Source organism: Gobio gobio (assembly GCF_949357685.1).
Source record: "Gobio gobio genome assembly, chromosome: 25".
In the NCBI taxonomy this organism is placed as follows: Eukaryota; Metazoa; Chordata; class Actinopteri; order Cypriniformes; family Gobionidae; genus Gobio; species Gobio gobio.
The window spans coordinates 824,280-841,768 of NC_137121.1; the positions used below are offsets into that span (position 1 = coordinate 824,280).

A 17,489-nucleotide genomic window follows, 5' to 3' on the forward strand; every position below is an offset into this window, starting at 1 on the left:
AGAGAGAGAGAGAGAGAGAGAGAGAGAGAGAGAGAACAAGTTTTTTTGAGACTTCATCCTATCATATTACTCATTTTCTACATTCTTATCTTATTGCTCATTGTTACAGTATGTGTTCTCTTAAAAACCTTCAAGGCAAGGCACTGCAAGTGTATATATAATGGATCATGGATCATGATGGCGCCTGTGTTTGTGGCATGCCGTCTGACGTCTCTGCTATTTTACGTAATCTATGTGCTTCTATCTGTGTCAAACTGCTACTCACTTCTGGCTTACGATCGCCAGTTACTTCTGGACATTCGGGACTCTTTTGTGGCCACATACAACCCAGAGCAAAGAAACTCTGTGGCTGGATCACAATACTGCTTTCCAAACTCAGTCTGGGATATTCCAGAGTATCTGCGCGAATGGCCTTATGATGCTCCCCGCAGAAAGCGCCGCAGGAGACGCGGGAAACTGCTCGGGTTATGTATATAACCCTTGTTCCCTGAGAAGGGGAACGAGCACTGCATCGAGACGACGCTTTGGGGATGCTCCCTTAGCATCAGCGAATCTGAAACCAGAATGCCAACTAGGCCAATCCGATTGGCGTGCGTGATGACGTCATTGTGACGGCATACCCGGAAGTATAAAAGGGGAGCTGGAACGTAATGGCGGTAGTAATTGCTCTGAAGCATGCGCTCCAGGCGCGCCGAGGTGTGGCGTCGGGATGCAGTGCTCGTTCCCCTTCTCAGGGAACAAGGGTTATATACATAACCCAAGCAGTTCCCTTTCGAGGGAACTCGCACTGCATCGAGACGACGCTTTGGGGAACGAGTACCCACTAGGCCACACCGAAGGGTAGCGCCTGCCCTAGTGTGAAGCCGGAGACCGGGCACAGCTAGGACTGGAGCACCCTCGCACCAGGCGTCGTAGGGAGATCCAGGCTATAGAACCTGATGAACGTGTGTGGGGTAGCCCACCCGGCCGCCTCGCAGATATCCTGCAAGGGGACCCCAGAAAGAAGGGCCACCGAAGAGGCCATGCCTCTGGTGGAATGAGCCCTCACGGCCACAGGTGAAGGCAAACTGCGCACCTGGTAGGCCATGGTAATCGCCTGGACAATCCAATTACTGATTGTCTGAGTAGACGCAGGCAATCCCTTCTTAGGTGAGCCAAAACACACCAACAGTTGTTGCGATCTCCTCCACTGTGCAGACTTTGCCAAATAAACTCTGAGCGCCCTAACCGGGCAGAGTAGGTGAAGTCTCCCCTCTTCCGCCGTCACGTGAGGCGGAGGATGAAATGCCTGCAGAACCAAAGACCTGACCACCCTTGATGGCACCTTAGGCACGTAGCCCGGCCTAGGGTGTAGGATGGCTTTTACTCCTCCCGGGGCAAACTCCAGGCAGGTTGGCGTTACCGCCAAGGCCTGGAGATCTCCCACTCTCCTAAGAGAGGTAATGGTGAGGAAAAAAGCCACCTTAAGGGTCAGGTTCGGCCGACTCCAATGGCTCGAAGGGGGCCTCAGCCAAACCTTCGAGAACCACTGCCAGGTCCCTGGTTGGAACTCTGGAATGAGCCGCAGGCCTCATCCTCCGAGCCCCACGGAGGAATTGTACAACCAGATGGTGCCTACCCAGAGGCCCATCACCCATAGGAGCGTGGAAAGCCGCAATGGCAGCCATGTACACCTTGAGTGTGGACGGGGTAAGCCCTGCAGAGAAGCGATCTTGGAGGAACTCCAGCACTGAAGCCACTGGGCAGTTAACTGGGTCCACCTCACGCTCCCTGCACCAAGTGGAAAATACATTCCACTTGAGGCTGTACAGTCTCCTCGTAGACGGAGCCCTGGAACTGAGTAAGGTCTCTATCACCTCCGCCGATAGGCCAGCCTCTATGTACCTGGTCCCCTCAGGGGCCAGACCCATAGGTTCCAAATCTCCGGGCGGGGGTAAAATATCGTACCCGCCGCCTGAGATAGGAGATCCCTCCTCAGAGGAATCTCCCACGGCTGACCTGCTAGCAGAGCTGGGATATCCGAGAACCAAACTCGAGTCGGCCAACGGGGTGCTACCAGAAGTAGACTGATCCCCTGTTGCCGGACCCTCTCCAGGACTCCCGGGAGCAGAGCAATCGGGGGAAATGCGTACAGACGCAGCCTCGGCCACGTCTGAACCATGGGGCTGGATGCGTGAGGGAAAACCACAGAGGACAGTGGGACGTCTCTCGAGACGCAAACAGATCCACTTCCACTGGGCCGAACCTCTTGCATATGGCCTCCACCACCTCTGGGTGGAGTCGCCACTCCCCGGGCCTCAGCCCCTGCCTCGACAGGATGTCTGCTCCCTGATTTTGGACCCCTGGGACATATATCGCCCTGATGGACAATAGTTTCCCCTGGGACCACAGGAGGACTTGACGCGCCAGTCTGAAAAGAGGGCGCGACCTCAATCCCCCCTGGCGGTTGATGTACGCTACGACAGACGTATTGTCTGTCCGTACCAGGACATGTTGGCCGCGGAGGTCCGGGAAAAAGCTCCTGAGAGCTTTGTAGACCGCCATCATCTCCAGGCAATTTATGTGCCAGGAGGAATGACGGCCCTCCCATGGGCCCCTCGCAAAGCGGCCGTCCATGACCGCGCCCCAACCAGTGAGGGAGGCGTCTGTTGAAGCGGATTTCCGGCAACAGGACGCTCCCAACACTGGCCCCTGGGACAGAAACCAAGGTTTCTTCCATATGACTAGGGAACGAAGGCTTTTGCGCGTTACCCTGATCATACGGAAAGGATTCCCTCTGGGGGAAAACCCCTTGCTTTTCAGCCACCACTGGAGGGGTCTCATGTTCAGCAGGCCAGAAGGTATTATGTTGGACGCTGCTGCCATGTGCCCCAGCACTCTCTGAAAGTGCTTCACAGTGATGCTGTGGCCTAGCCTTATTCCTGAGACCATCGCCAGTATGGTCTCGACTCGCGCGGGAGACAATTGTGCCCGCATTGTCTTCGAATCCCATACGACCTCGGGGAACGTTGTCCTCTGGGACGGCGTCAACACGCTCTTTTTCGTGTTGAGTCTCAGCCCCAGGCACTTTATGTGGTTCAGAACGACATCTCGATGCCGGACCGCCACTTCTTACGACTGGGCCAGTATGAGCCAGTCGTCGATATAATTCAGTACACGGATGCCCTGAAGTCTCAATGGAGCCAGGGCTGCATCCATGCACTTCGTGAATGTGCGTGGGGAGAGGGCTAGGCCAAAGGGAAGCACTCGATATTGGTACGCTTCGCCCCCGAAAGCGAACCTCAGATACTTCCTCTGACATGGGAGGATGGAGATATGAAAGTATGCGTCCTTCAGATCTATCGTGACGAACCAGTCCTCGGACTGGATCTGACTCACGATCGTGGGAATGGTGAGCATTTTGAATCTGAAGCTCCTCAGAGACAGATTCAAAACCCTCAGATCTATAATCGGACGCAACCCTCCATCCTTTTTGGGAACTATAAAGTACCGGCTGTAGAACCCGGACTCTCTTTCCAGCGGAGGAACACGCTCTATGGCTTCCTTCGCTAAAATAGTTTTTACTTCTAGCTCCATTACCCGAACCTGCTCGGGTACCACTGCTGTCCAGTATAACCCCCTGAATTGTGGAGGAGGAGAACCGAACTGCAGTTTGTAACCCTTTTCTACAGTACGCAGGACCCATGTAGAAATATTCGGAAGGCATTTCCATGCGCCGAGATAATCTACTAAGGGAACCAGCCTCTCGAGGCTGGCGTCGGGTGTTGCACGGTTCCCGTTCCCAACCTCCTGAAGCGGCTGACCGGCAGGAAGTAGCTGGGAACGGTTCTCCGTGTGCGGACGTGCAAGCTGCCCAGCCGCAGGTCTTTCCAGAGGCGGCGGGTGCAGCATGCGTTCGCGGGAAATCGATGTGGCCCGAAGCGTCATAGACGGCGGGATTACCACCTCGGTTGTTTCTCCATGGGGGGGACCGCTCTTTGAAGCCCTGCCGCAGCTAGGACTTCTTCCCAGCAGCCTTCCGCGCCTGAAGGACGTTCCGTAGATCACCCTTAGGAGCTGAAGACTGCTGCTGAGAGCGTTGCCTCTGTTGCCAGGCTCCCGGGGGAGGGGCTCTAGATGCGACGCTCTCTTTTTGCACCTTCCGGTGCGAGGAGCTGGATGACGGCTGAGGCTGCCCGCTAGGGCCAGCCTTCCCCGGCTTAGAGCGGCGAGGGAGGTACTGGTGGAAGGCTGCCGACTGTCTCTTCGCCTCCTGGTGTCTGGAAACGACGGCGTTAACCGCGTCTCCAAACAACCCATAAGGCGAGATCGGGGAGTCCAGGAGAAAAGCTCTATCCTTCTCCTTTATCCCCGACAGATTCAGCCAGAGATGTCTCTCCACAGTCACCATGGAAGCCATGGAGCGGCCGATAGCGCGGGCTGTCTCCTTGGTGACGCGGAGAGTCAAATCTGCAACCTCGGTGTGCAGATCCGGGAAAAAAGGCAGGCCCCGGCGAGGTGTTTGAACCCGGTGCGAGAGGAACCGGTCATTCAGCCTACTGGGTGGCTGGATTTCCGGAGCCTCTTGTGGCCAATTTATTTTTAATTTAGCCACAGCCCGGGTCAACACCTCGACCAGCTCCTCTTGGGCGGGTGGATGAAACGATGAAACAATTGCCGCTTCATCCCCCGCCTCGGTGCCTAGTTCCTCTGGCTCCTCGGAACCAGAGAGAACAAGCACCGGACATCCCACCCCGGGGGAAGAAGCCGCAGAGCGGGCTTCCACACGGGGAGGAAGATCCTCGGAACTGTCAGAGGAGGATCAGGAAAGTGCCGCAGCAGTCCCGAAACCCTCTGTCAAGTCCCGCTGTGAGCCCCATGATCTGCGACGCCGAGCCGCCTCAGCGACTGCGGGTCCAGAACCACGGGGAGAGCGGAGCACCCTGAGCGTCAGCCTCTCACAATGCTCACAAGCGGCTCCCTCGAGAGCCGCTTGAGCATGCTGAACGCCCAGGCAGTGCACGCAAAGCAGGTGTGTATCCGAGCCCGACATGTAGCGAGGGCAAGGATGCACACACTGCTTGAACTCTCTCACACTCTCACATTTTTCCATTTTTCAGTCACACACACTTTCACTGACAATACAACAGTAAATAGACAGACAGTTTGACAGATAGCGCTTGCTGAAGAGCAATAACTACCGCCATTACGTTCCAGCTCTCCTTTTATACTTCCGGGTATGCCATCACAATGACGTCATCACGCACGCCAATCGGATTGGCCTAGTTGGCATTCTGGTTTCAGATTCGCTGATGCTAAGGGAGCATCCCCAAAGCGTCGTCTCGATGCAGTGCGAGTTCCCTCGAAAGGGAACGCAGAGGGGTTGCTGTCAAACTGAAAATGGAGCTGCACGCTGGGCGCGCTTCCAGCTTCGTCTCTATGACACGTAATCTAAGCGGTGGCCGCTGTGCTGCTTGCCGTTCGTTCGATCCACCTGCTCGCTGGCTTCGACCGATTCTCCCGGAATCTCCTTGGACGATCCCCTGCTACCCTCCTCTCCGTGTTCGCCGCGGTGGAGTCACGCTTCAGAATCTTCGCTCTTTGAACAGAGTGTCTCCTCCCGCTATCTCTGACTCTGCATCTTTTTCCAGGATGGCTCTGATTAATGCTCGGTCGCTATAATAAGACATTCCTTTTAAATGACTTTTTTACTACCCACGACTTGGACTTTATGTGCATCACTGAAACTTGGACGAAGGTTGGTGATCTGAGTCCTTTCTCTGACTTGATTCCGACAGGCTGCACATTTTTTAACTCTCCTCGCTCCTCTGGCCGCGGAGGTGGGCTAGCGGTAATTTTGAAAAACAGTTTCAGTAGCTACTGTCGTTCTGTTCCGTCTACAACCTACAGTAGCTTTGAAGTACAGCTGTTGAGATTGGAATGCGATGATCCTGTTCTGTTAGCGCTGGTCTATCGGCCCCCTCACCTAGTGAAAGATTTTATAAATTAATTTACTGCCTTTGTGGGTGAATGTGTAACTAATTATAATAATATTCTTCTGCTAGGGGATTTTAATATTCATGTGTGCTGTCAGGCAAAACCTCTAACAATGGAGTTTTTTAATCTCATGGATTCATTTAACATGGTTCAGTGGGTGAAAGATCCTACGCATACTCATGGTCATACTTTGGACCTGGTTCTTTCTCATGGTTTTTCCATTACTGATGCTCAGGTTTTTGATACTCTGATCTCAGATCATATGCCAGTATTGTTTTCTATGCCTTTTCCTCCATCAAGATCTAACATTACTCCTACTGTACAATGGGCGCGTTCCTTTTCCCCCCAGTTTCATGATGACTTCACTAGCATCTTTAACGAAGTGTATTTATCTATGTCTCTGGAATCATCTTTACCTGACTTGGATGCTGAACAACATCTTGGTCTGCTTAATACTGCTTGCTCTGAGGTTTTAAATACCACTGCTCCTCTAAAACCAAAGAAGTCAAAACTTAAAACTGAACCATGGCTCAATGATAACATCCGCTCTCTGAGGCGAGCCTGTAGAAGAGCTGAGCGAAAATGGAAATGGGACAAATTACAAATCTCATATGAAATGCTAAGAAACTGCTTTGATTGTTTTCAGAAAGCTATGAAATCTGCAAAATCTAAGTACTTCTCTCATTTAATTGCAAAAAATCACCATAGTTCTAAAGCTTTATTTTCTGTGTTAAATACTGCTCTAAATCCTCCTGTTAATGTGATTTCAAATCCCTCTGTGTCACTATGTGAAGGTTTCTGTAGGTTTTTCTGTGATAAAATCACTTCTCTAAGATCTCCGTTACAACCATCTGTTAATGTTCCACGTAAACTCTGTCGATCCTCAGCCATATGGAGTGTTTTTGATCAAGTTTATCTTTTGTCTCTCAGAGAAATTATTGAACATTTGAAACCTTCCTTTTGCTCTCATGACATTCTTCCTCCCCGTATTTTAAAACAAGTTTTTGACTCCGTTGGACCATGTTTGGTGTCCTTTATAAATAAATGCTTGTGCTCCGGGACTATCCCTGATACTCTTAAACAAGCCACAGTCACACCTCTCCTCAAGAAACCTTCACTTGACAATAAGGATTTTAATAACTTTCGACCTATCTCGACACTTCCTTTTATTACCAAAGCTTTGGAGAAAACTGTTTTTCTTCAACTTCAATCTTTCCTTAGCTCAAATGATATTTTTGAAACTTTTCAGTCTGGTTTTAAACCTCTGCACAGCACTGAGTCAGCATTATTGCGGGTTTCTAATGATATTCTAGTAGCGACTGACTCCGGTGACTCCGTGATCCTAATATTGTTAGACCTAACCTCGGCTTTTGGTACAGTTGACCATAAAATTCTCCTCTCACGACTAGAATGCTCTGTGGGCATTCAGGGAACTGTCCTAAACTGGTTTAAGTCGTATTTAACGAACAGAAGTTTTTCTGTTAAATTGGGTAATTTCTGCTCCTCGCCTGCTCAACTCTCTTGTGGAGTGCTGCAGGGTTCAATTCTCGCACCCATCCTTTTTTCCCTGTATTTACTTCCTCTGGGCTCCATATTCAGAAAGCATGGTGTATCATTTCACTGCTATGCGGATGATACCCAAATTTATCTACCTTTAAAACATGCTACTCTGAAATCTCTTTTTGCATGCCTAGATGAAGTGAAACTGTGGTTTTCTCAAAATGTTTTATTTTTGAATGAATCAAAAACAGAGGTTATTGTATTTGGCTCTCAGGGTGACTCTGGAAACAGAAGCATTGACCTGGACTACCTTGCTCCATTTACTTCACCCTGCATTAAGAATCTAGGTGTTTTCTGGGATCAGAACCTCAAATTTGACAAACAAATAAATGCTGTGATCAGCTCTTGTTTTTTCCAGCTACGTCTTCTCTCTAAGATTAGATCTTCTCTTACTGAGAAAACCTTAGAGATTGCTATCCATGCGCTCATTACAACTCGTTTGGACTACTGCAATTCTCTGTACTTTGTTATGTCCAAAAATTCTATTGCTCGACTTCAATTAGTACAGAATGCCACAGCAAAGTTCCTCAAAAGAAAGTGTAAATTTGATCACGTAACTCCAATTCTAAAATCACTACATTGGTTACCTGTGCATCTCAGAATTGATTTTAAAATTCTACTCTTTGTCTTCAAATCATTAAATAACCTGTAACCACTTTTAAATCTTCTCTTAAAACCTACTTTTTCTCTATAGCTTTTAATTCACTGTGATTTTATGTCTTAAATGTTGGGCTATGTCCTTGTTTCTTTGTGTATTGTTCAGCACTTTGGTCAGCCATGTTTGCTGTGTTTAAATGTGCTATATAAATAAACAAAACTTGAAACTTGAAACTTGATATATATATATATATATATATATATATATATATATATATATATATATATATATATATATATATATATATATATATATATATATATATATATATATATATATACATATATATTCAAAGTGCTTTACATAGAAAAGGTATTAAAATAGTGATAGAAAACATGCATAATAAATAAAATTACCGTGTATGATAAAAAAAAACAAAAACAAAAAAAATTATATTTAACAAAAGGCTAAGATACTATTCGTGACTAAATTCTGCCTCTGATGGCTTCCAGTGACAATGCTAGTTCACATACTGTATATGTTTAAGCTCTAGGGGAGCGCGGGGCACAATCTAACACAGGGTTAGTTGTAACGCGCATGTTCCCAGATAGCAAAAAATATCGGCACGGCTTCTTTTTGCCGCCGGCCCTAAGCTGTCGGCTATAGGTGCGTCCCGCTGGCGGTGATGAAACGTTTGCCGCCGAATACGTCACTCCCATTTCTTGCGAGATGCCGCGGCCGACTAGCCTTCATTCGGCGGGCCGCCGGCTTCATTTTCTCTGGCGGTTGCCTCCGCCTAATGGACCGCGGCCGACTAGCCTTCATTCGGCGGGCCGCCGGCTTCATTTTCTCTGGCGGTTGCCTCCGCCTAATGGACCGCGGCCGGCTAGCCTTCATTCGGCGGGCCGCCGGCTTCATTTTCTCTGGCGGTTGCCTCCGCCTAATGGACCGCGGCCGACTAGCCTTCATTCGGCGGGCCGCCGGCTTCATTTTCTCTGGCGGTTGCCTCCGCCTAATGGACCGCGGCCGACTAGCCTTCATTCGGCGGGCCGCCGGCTTCATTTTCTCTGGCGGTTGCCTCCGCCTAATGGACCGCGGCCGACTAGCCTTCATTCGGCGGGCCACCGGCTTCATTTTCTCTGGCGGTTGCCTCCGCCTAATGGACCGCGGCCGGCTAGCCTTCATTCGGCGGGCCACCGGCTTCATTTTCTCTGGCGGTTGCCTCCGCCTAATGGACCGCGGCCGGCTGGCGGCAAGCCGCTTTGATATACAAGGATTGGCCACGTTGGCTATGTTTGGCTTGTTGGGAAATAGAGTGGAACTGACAGCATTTTAACTAGTTCTCACATTTGAAGCGATTATAAAATCATAATAGCCTAGCCTATATGTGAATTATATCAAATATTAGTTTTTTTTGCTCCAAAGCCATTAGGGTTTATAACAGATTCTTGACTCTTGATTCCATGATAAGGTTAGGTTTAGGAAATTACATTTAAATTTTCACTTGATTATTTGCATGTTGAGTGTGTTTAAACAGTGTTGGTCAATTTGACCCATAATGGATGTAAAACTTTTTTTTTTTTTTTTTTTAGCATAATAGGAGGGTTAAGAAAGTTTGAAAGTTCATTTTAGGATATTGAACACTTTTATTTTTGTATTGCCCTTTTTCTATTTCTTTTTGGACTGACTTTAAAATAGACATGACAAAAAATTAGAACTTAGAACTTCATGACATTTTACTTTGTTTTCAAAACCCATATTTTTCTGAAAAACAAAAATATATTATTAATTATTTAGGAAAAATTCTACATTCATAAGACAAGAATAACTCAAAAGAAGCCCTCTAATATTACCTTTTATAAAGCTGATTTTTACAATATACTTTGAAACCCTTTCAAACATGAGGTCGCAAAACAAAAAGCTTACAAAAACAGAAAACCTGAAAGCTTTTCAATTTCATGTGACTGCCTTAATATTATAAAGTATTTTCTATCTCAGAATTCTTATTTTTATTATTTATTTTATATACATTGTTACATTTGTTGTTATTCTTTGTTCTACATATTCGGAACTGTACCACAATGCTTTATTATTTTTCTCTCATTGTTCTTTTTGTATTGTACTTGTCTATAAATGTACTAATTTAAATAAAAATAAAACCAAACCAAACAGAGAAGTACCTCCACCGGCCGAGAGGGGCAGTATACCTAAAAAAGACGGAAGACAAACCGGAAAAACATACAGATTTACCAACAGCGGCCGCTCATCACACGGTTTTAGTATTTGAAGAGAGGAGATCAGAAAATATCCTCGACTACGAGCGTTTAAGTAAGTACATGTTTCCTTTTTGTGTAACAATATTATGTTCATTTTTGATGTATATACCGGTAGGTTGTTTTAATTTGTTTGTTCCGACACGGACGCTTCTAGTCTAGTCTAGTGCACAATGCACAGTGTTAGCTAACACGTGCTGTTTCTCCTTTTTTACACACTGAGTTCAAGCATGTTCTACATGTTAAAATGTATCTAGCTACTGTAGGTAAGTTAGCCAAAGCTTTACATCTAGAAAGACTTAAGTTTAACTTTTGGTGTTTTCTAACAAAACAGAATGATGTATATAGGTTATTTAAATTATTTTGTTAGTCAGAACAAGCATGCTGCTAGGTCAGTTTTAGCAAGTGTTAGCTAACATGTGCTGTGTTGCTACTGTTCTTCTAGCATTTAAGGTGATTTATGAGTTATTTCTCTGAACTGCTGTACTTTTTATGTTTGAGGACTATGCAGTTTACTTGAATCACTACACTGAATGAATACATTTTACTGTTCCACATTTGGCTGACCAGTTTTTCCCCCCACAGCATAGCTACTGTATATTCTGTATTTAACGTTAACAATGCGGTTTTGTTCACATTTTCTTGCAGATACCTTGACCAGAGCATAATCGGTTATCTTCATCCAAGAGACCTACTGTTGGACAATCGTTTCGGCTTTCAAGGTAAATAAATTGTTAGTCACAATGTCTAGTTACTGGGCTATAAGGAGAAGAATATTGAAAGGAGTTGAGATGGACAAACAGGAAATTGCAGCTGTTGGAAACTTAAACAGTATGGAAAATTGTGCCTTTAGTTGTTGTTTTATTTATATATATATATATATATTTTTTAATGTAGATTTCCAGAATGAGAACCACGCCCTGAGGGAAAGCAATGCACGAGCAGGTGAGAACATGCACTCTTTCTTAAATTTAACTTTTTTGACTGTGATGTAGGTCCAAAATTACCAAATGCCTTTCATTTTGTAGCTTCGGATGGCAGCGGCTCACTTCATGAGCAGGTGAAGCAAGTTGGGACAATGTTGACGACGTTTGCTCGTACTGGGCAATCAGGTACAACTTGCAAACAACACCTGTGGTTGTTGGTTTAATTCCCACTGGGGCCACCTGTACATGTAGTAGACCTAGTTGTAAATGCCATAGTTTAGTAGTTGAGGGACCAGGACTGACTGCTTTATTCTTTTATTCTGTGAACCCCTGTAGGTGCAGATCAGACACTAATGCTGCGACGTCTTGGAGAGTTTGGCGATATTGTGCGTAGCATGGACAACAAAATGGACACTATGCGGCAACATTTCAGTGCCAATGTGTCTTTTGGAGAGTTATCCCTGCCAGGGGGTCTGTTACTCCCCCTAGACAACCCATTTGGCGTTGCTTGACAACAGTTTGAGGCAGGATAAAGAGCTCCAGTAAGTGTGCTGATTTTGTTTATAATGCTGTAGGGTAATCTAAAAAGTAAAATTTAAGATTGTACACTGCATATTCTACAGTCTGAATCCACAGCCTGTCACATTTTTATATTTATGTATGAGAAGCTTCAGAGATGTAATTTGTAACACTTTTTTGTATTTTCAGCTTCGGTTTTTGGCAATCAAATGTGGGAGGGACCTAAAGACAACCGTGTGGCGAATACTTCAGAGTATCTTCTCTAATCACCTTTCCATTAATACAACCGTGACGGGTGTAGGGGATAAAGCATGTTTTAGAGACATGTTCCTGAAGACCATTGTTCAAAGTAATATATATATAAATATATATAAATTTGTTATATATTTAAGTAGATGTGTGTGGCCTTATGCCATTCAAATGGAATGACAGATCTGTATTTTCTACAGGAGCCATCCGGAAGAACCCGGCAACCCAGGATGCCACTGATGAGGCGGTCCAGGTTAACGTTATGCGTTACCTGAAAGGAACATCTGATCGTGAAGGCGGAAAAAGACGCGCACAGCTGAGAGGGACCCACAGCCGACCTCTTACACCTAGGCTGACTACTGACACCTGGAACCCTTTCTTTATCCTGCAGTCAGTAACATCAAGACCCCTAAAGAAGCCAGAAGTTTCAGGCTACACTCACCCAATCCACACTGTTCACTGTGGAAATTACTTTTTTTTTATTCCCTGTGACCCTGCCTTGAAGGCAGCTCCTTGGATAGATATGGGATGGCGAGGTTGTTTGTCCTTTATATAGGCGCACAAGAAATCACTGAAGATAAGCCAATTTGCGCTGCCTCATTCTGGAGGTCAGGGGAAACCGGAGAACCCATAGTCAGGCTTGTTATAATGGTCTGTTCTACTACTGTTCTATTCTTCTCCAGAGGTTTACTCTAAATTATTACCATTTATCCTATTGTTAGAAATGGCTTGTTAAATGTGATGTTATACCTCGATTTATTTGGTATCCTGCACATTCTTTGGTACCAAATATCCTCATTATTTGATATAATATTTAATGGTAATTATTTTCATCCCAGAGCTGACCTCTTTGTTATTAACAAATATTGTAAGTGTTATAATTTGCTTGTAAGGCTGTTTTTTTTTAAACCAAAATTTAATTGGAAACATGCAGGTTCTTTAGTAAAAATGTTTGTTTTTGTTATTTATAGGCCTATTTAAGCTTATTGTCTGTTATTTATATTTCATTTATATTATCTTGTATCATTGACAGTTACTGTACTTTGAAATGTGGAATAAAAATGCCAAATGGGAATTTATCTGGTTTGTTCAATTATTATCCATCATAAACTGCATGTTACAAATATATGAATAATAAATAAATAAATATATATATTATTTATTACACAATAAGCGGAGGCAGATCGCTCGAAAAAAGCGTTTGCCTCCGCCGGGCCGCCTTCTGGTATAAAGGCGGCGGAACGGCGGTTTGCCTGCGGAACGAAGGCGGTAGGAAGCCGGCTGCCGCTTTTAAAAAGCGGCTGCCGCCGGCGGTGCGCCGTCAAACGTGTTTGCGATTACGCAATTCTGACGCTTCTACAGCCGCCGGATCACCGCCGGTGGTCCGCCGACTCATTGCTATCTGGGTTTTAACCCTTTCCACACACGCCAGAATGACGAAACTCAGTGTATTTACTAGTTGCCATATCAACATTATTTAGAGAAAAAATAGCGCCAAAATTAAAAAAATATCTGGAAGATATTACTGAACATGTATTTAACCATAGCAAAAGTACATTTCTTACTTAAGTTTAGTTTTCATCTCTGTTTTTTTGTGTTTATTTAAAATAAGACAAATCAGATAATATTTTAATCTTATATCTGTTATTTAACAGTTGAGATGTTCTTTAATGTTGATCTAACAGCAGAAGACACGAGCCGCGATGGGATGTGTGTTAACACTGCGTTACAATCAGCCCCTATTAGAAATATGCCATTATATTCTATACTTTTATGAATTATTTGAGAAACCATGAGAAAAGGTGAATAATGACTGAGAGTTAATGTTCAGATATTATTAAGGTAACTCTTTAGAATAATGGTCATTTATATTTATATTAACTAACGTTAACAAAGATGAACAAATACAGTAACAAATGTACTGCTCATGGTTAGTTCATGTTCGTTAATACATTAACTAATATTAACTAATGACCATTATTCTAAAGTGTTACCATTATTAATTATTATTATGTTTTTAACTATACTGTATAGCTGTATTAAGCGATGTGTCTGTTGCCTCTGGCTTGTGTTGCTCAGTTGGGGACACTACATTTTTCAACTAAACATCGAAATAAATCTAATTAATAAACTAAATTAACCATTTAAACTAAATTACTGATCTAATTATTGATCTAAAGCCCACACTGTCACTGTGTGATAACTGAAATAAACTGATGACATCAGCGTTTTCTCCAGAATGGCTATACAGCTGAATAAAATTATGCTGCATTATTTTCCTGTTTAACACTGTAAAGCTGCTTTGAAACAATCTACATTGTTAAAAGCGCTATATAAATAAAGTTGAATTGACTTGACTTTGTTGTCAGACTCAAAAATTAGTATATTTTTAATGATTAAAAAATGCCATTATTTTATTTTAAAAAGTGAATCATTGTATTTTATTGACAAAATATTTTAGTTTGTCTTGTATATTTTTTTGATTATATCAGGTAACATTTTAAGCTGTCATTGGGTCATGTTATAATGTACCCCACCTATGGGGCATGTTGTCACATTTCACTTCCATTCTTTCGGGGTAAATCAAGAAAAAAGTATATACTGTATTAATGAAACAAAACCACATAATTGTTCTAGACAAGTGTGACATTAATGTGGGAAACAATAAATACTCTGAACCCCAAGTGGATTTACACAAACTGTTGCTTCAGTCCTGGGATCCAATGTAATAAAAAATAGTTTGCACAAAACTTGCTTTTTACAGTCATGTAGGCTATACACTGTAGAAGAGCAAATATTAAGTCGAATTTTTCTATTTACACTATGTAAAAGTAGCAGTTCTTTGCCATATGTGTAAATAGAGGCTATTTATATGCTACTTTATTTAGGCAGATACACACTATTTGCACATGAGTATTTTTGTACATTAACCGGATGCAATAATAACAGATTGTAAATGATTATTATTAAAATTGTTAAAAGGATGCTGCCTTAATGCAACACAGTCTCACTCCCACTCGTCACATATTGACGCTTGGTCAGGACCCCTCGTCGTCACTTTTTTACGTACAGGGTACCCCTTGAAAGGCATTTTTCGACGTTAAGGGTACTGCAGTGATTCCAATGAGACACCTTTGGCGTCATACACAGACGTGTTGGGCATGTGAATGTTATCATGATGTAACTATTTATTGGGTTATAATGTTTCCATTATGACATGTTGGAGTATGATTCTCAATTTAATCAGCCAGCATTATTTTATTTACATTTATTGATTTGTATTTACGCTATTCAGACACGTTTGAAAGTAGCCCAACCCCGCCCCTTAACCTACCCATTTGCGTTATATGATATAAAACACAGAATATAACAGACAACATGCACACTTTATTGAAAAATGTCAAGTATTCCAACTGTTCCGAGGCCAAACGATTGATTTGTGTGAAGAAAAGACCCAAAAGCGATCTGCGTTTCCCTCCGCACCCCGGCGTCATAGTGAAGACGCCACAGGCACGGCCATACCCCTCGGCGTCAGTCTATAGACGAACTGGGAACTCCATTGCTTTCAATGGGAAACCTTTGCCGGTATTCTATCGGTATGAAATCTCGCTGAAGAAGTCTCATTCAGAATACATCGCGATGTTTGGCATCAGTGCACGTGGGCCACATGTTGGTGAGTAGCCATGAATATTTGATATAAAGTATTTTCTGTCGTTATTGATCAGATTATGTTCAGTCACTGCATTATATCTTTAATTTCCACTCAGGCTTCGCTTTTCTTTGCTTTCTAAATCAACACACCTTGCTAATAGGGCGATTAAACACTGTCACGTGACGTGCTATAGACCTTTTAAACAGTTATTCATATTTAATAATAACAACTAGTGTAGTTCCAACGTGGCATTTGTAGTAGAAGCACAATAAAAACAACCTTAGTTGTAATGTGATGATTGTTGTAAATAGACAGTATCCACAACACTTACCATGCTTTTTAATGCCTTTTAATGTAAAATCCAAATATTGTGATGTAAATAGTACTTTGTCCTGTATATAATGTATCTGTTATATATTATGACTTTTTCTCTTTTTTTTTTTTTTTAACCTGAAACGACCAAAAGGGCCTTTCGGACTCAGTCAGCCCATTCTTGTTCATGGAAAAGTAATGGAGAAGACCGAAAGCAGCAACAGCAAATATTTGCAATGGTAAGTATGTGTTGGTTTGAACTCTTTATCAAGCATTTGTTGTTTCTTAAACATATTCTTACAAACCCCATGGCTCAATCAGTGAGAACATGTTCTCAAAGTCTTAATAATTCACAAGATTTAACAAACTGTCATTCATATGATACTCGTACATATTTGTACAAATACTCATACATAATCCTGCAGCTTTTACTCCGACTCCTGCCATTGGCTACAGCCTCAATTCCTGTACATATTTATCATGATTTTTGTAAATCAGTTGCTCCCCTTCTTGGAAAGCAGTCCCAGAAAGAAAAGTTTATAATTGGTCCAATGTATTCTTTAAAATGATTACAAATTGGGCCATTGGGGAGGTCTCTTCACACCTCATGACCTACCTCTGTTTGCAAGAGCGGAAATGCTCACATAACATCAGATATTCAATTATTTTGTCATCAGTTGCACTGCTGATAACGTCCTGTTTGCATGTAAATAATTTACGTGATCAAAAGATTAAGTGAATAATCAACATTTTTAAACAAATTCATATGTGCTATTAAAAATATACTTTTAATAATGGAAATGCACACCTATCAGTGAACTTGTTTCATAAATGTATTTAACATTTAATTATGCAACACTTTTTACAGAAAGAAATCCTACAGTTACGTAAATGGACAACATCATCATCATGTCCTGTCCTGGGCACACTGGGCAACATGTGTCCTCCAACATATTCGATCTATGGCCACGTTCTTCACATCTTCTCAAGGAACACCTGCATTCTTCAGGTCTTCACGAAACATCTGTCTCATGTCTTCCTTGGTCTTCCCTGTCTCTTGCGTCTTCCTGGTGGTGTCCACTTCATAACTGTTTTGGGGTGTTGTTGTTTGGGCATGCGTAGGATATGTCCAGTGAGGTGCACCCTTTGCTATGTCACAGTTTCTCTAAGTCTTCACGTGGAGTACCACTCCTCTTCATGATCTCTTCGATATATGCAGAACCAATATTCATAAACTGTACTCGATGTCTGCCTATGCCTTTATCAAAAAAGCATCAGTGCTCATCAGGAGTTTTAGTAAAGGACATATTTATTGCCATCGACTTCATGATGCTATATTCCAATGTATATATCTGCATTTGTATATTTGCATATATATGCATTTGTATAACAGTGTTTGTTTGAACAAATGAAGATAGTGAGAG

The 17,489-nt window shown here is 43.4% G+C and overlaps 1 protein-coding gene across 1 annotated transcript in view; it reads left to right on the forward strand.

The window, feature by feature from the left end:
- The window catches only part of LOC307121313 (E3 ubiquitin-protein ligase RNF19B-like), a 32,816-nt gene extending 19,637 nt beyond the window's left edge, over positions 1-13,179 (forward strand). The window contains exons 5-11 of the transcript XR_013815940.1: positions 10,307-10,462; positions 11,056-11,129; positions 11,305-11,352; positions 11,436-11,519; positions 11,670-11,875; positions 12,042-12,201; positions 12,302-13,179. The gene's annotated coding sequence lies outside the window, so the exon portion shown is untranslated. The remainder of the gene's footprint in view (positions 1-10,306; positions 10,463-11,055; positions 11,130-11,304; positions 11,353-11,435; positions 11,520-11,669; positions 11,876-12,041; positions 12,202-12,301) is intronic.
- Positions 13,180-17,489: the final 4,310 nt, after the last annotated feature.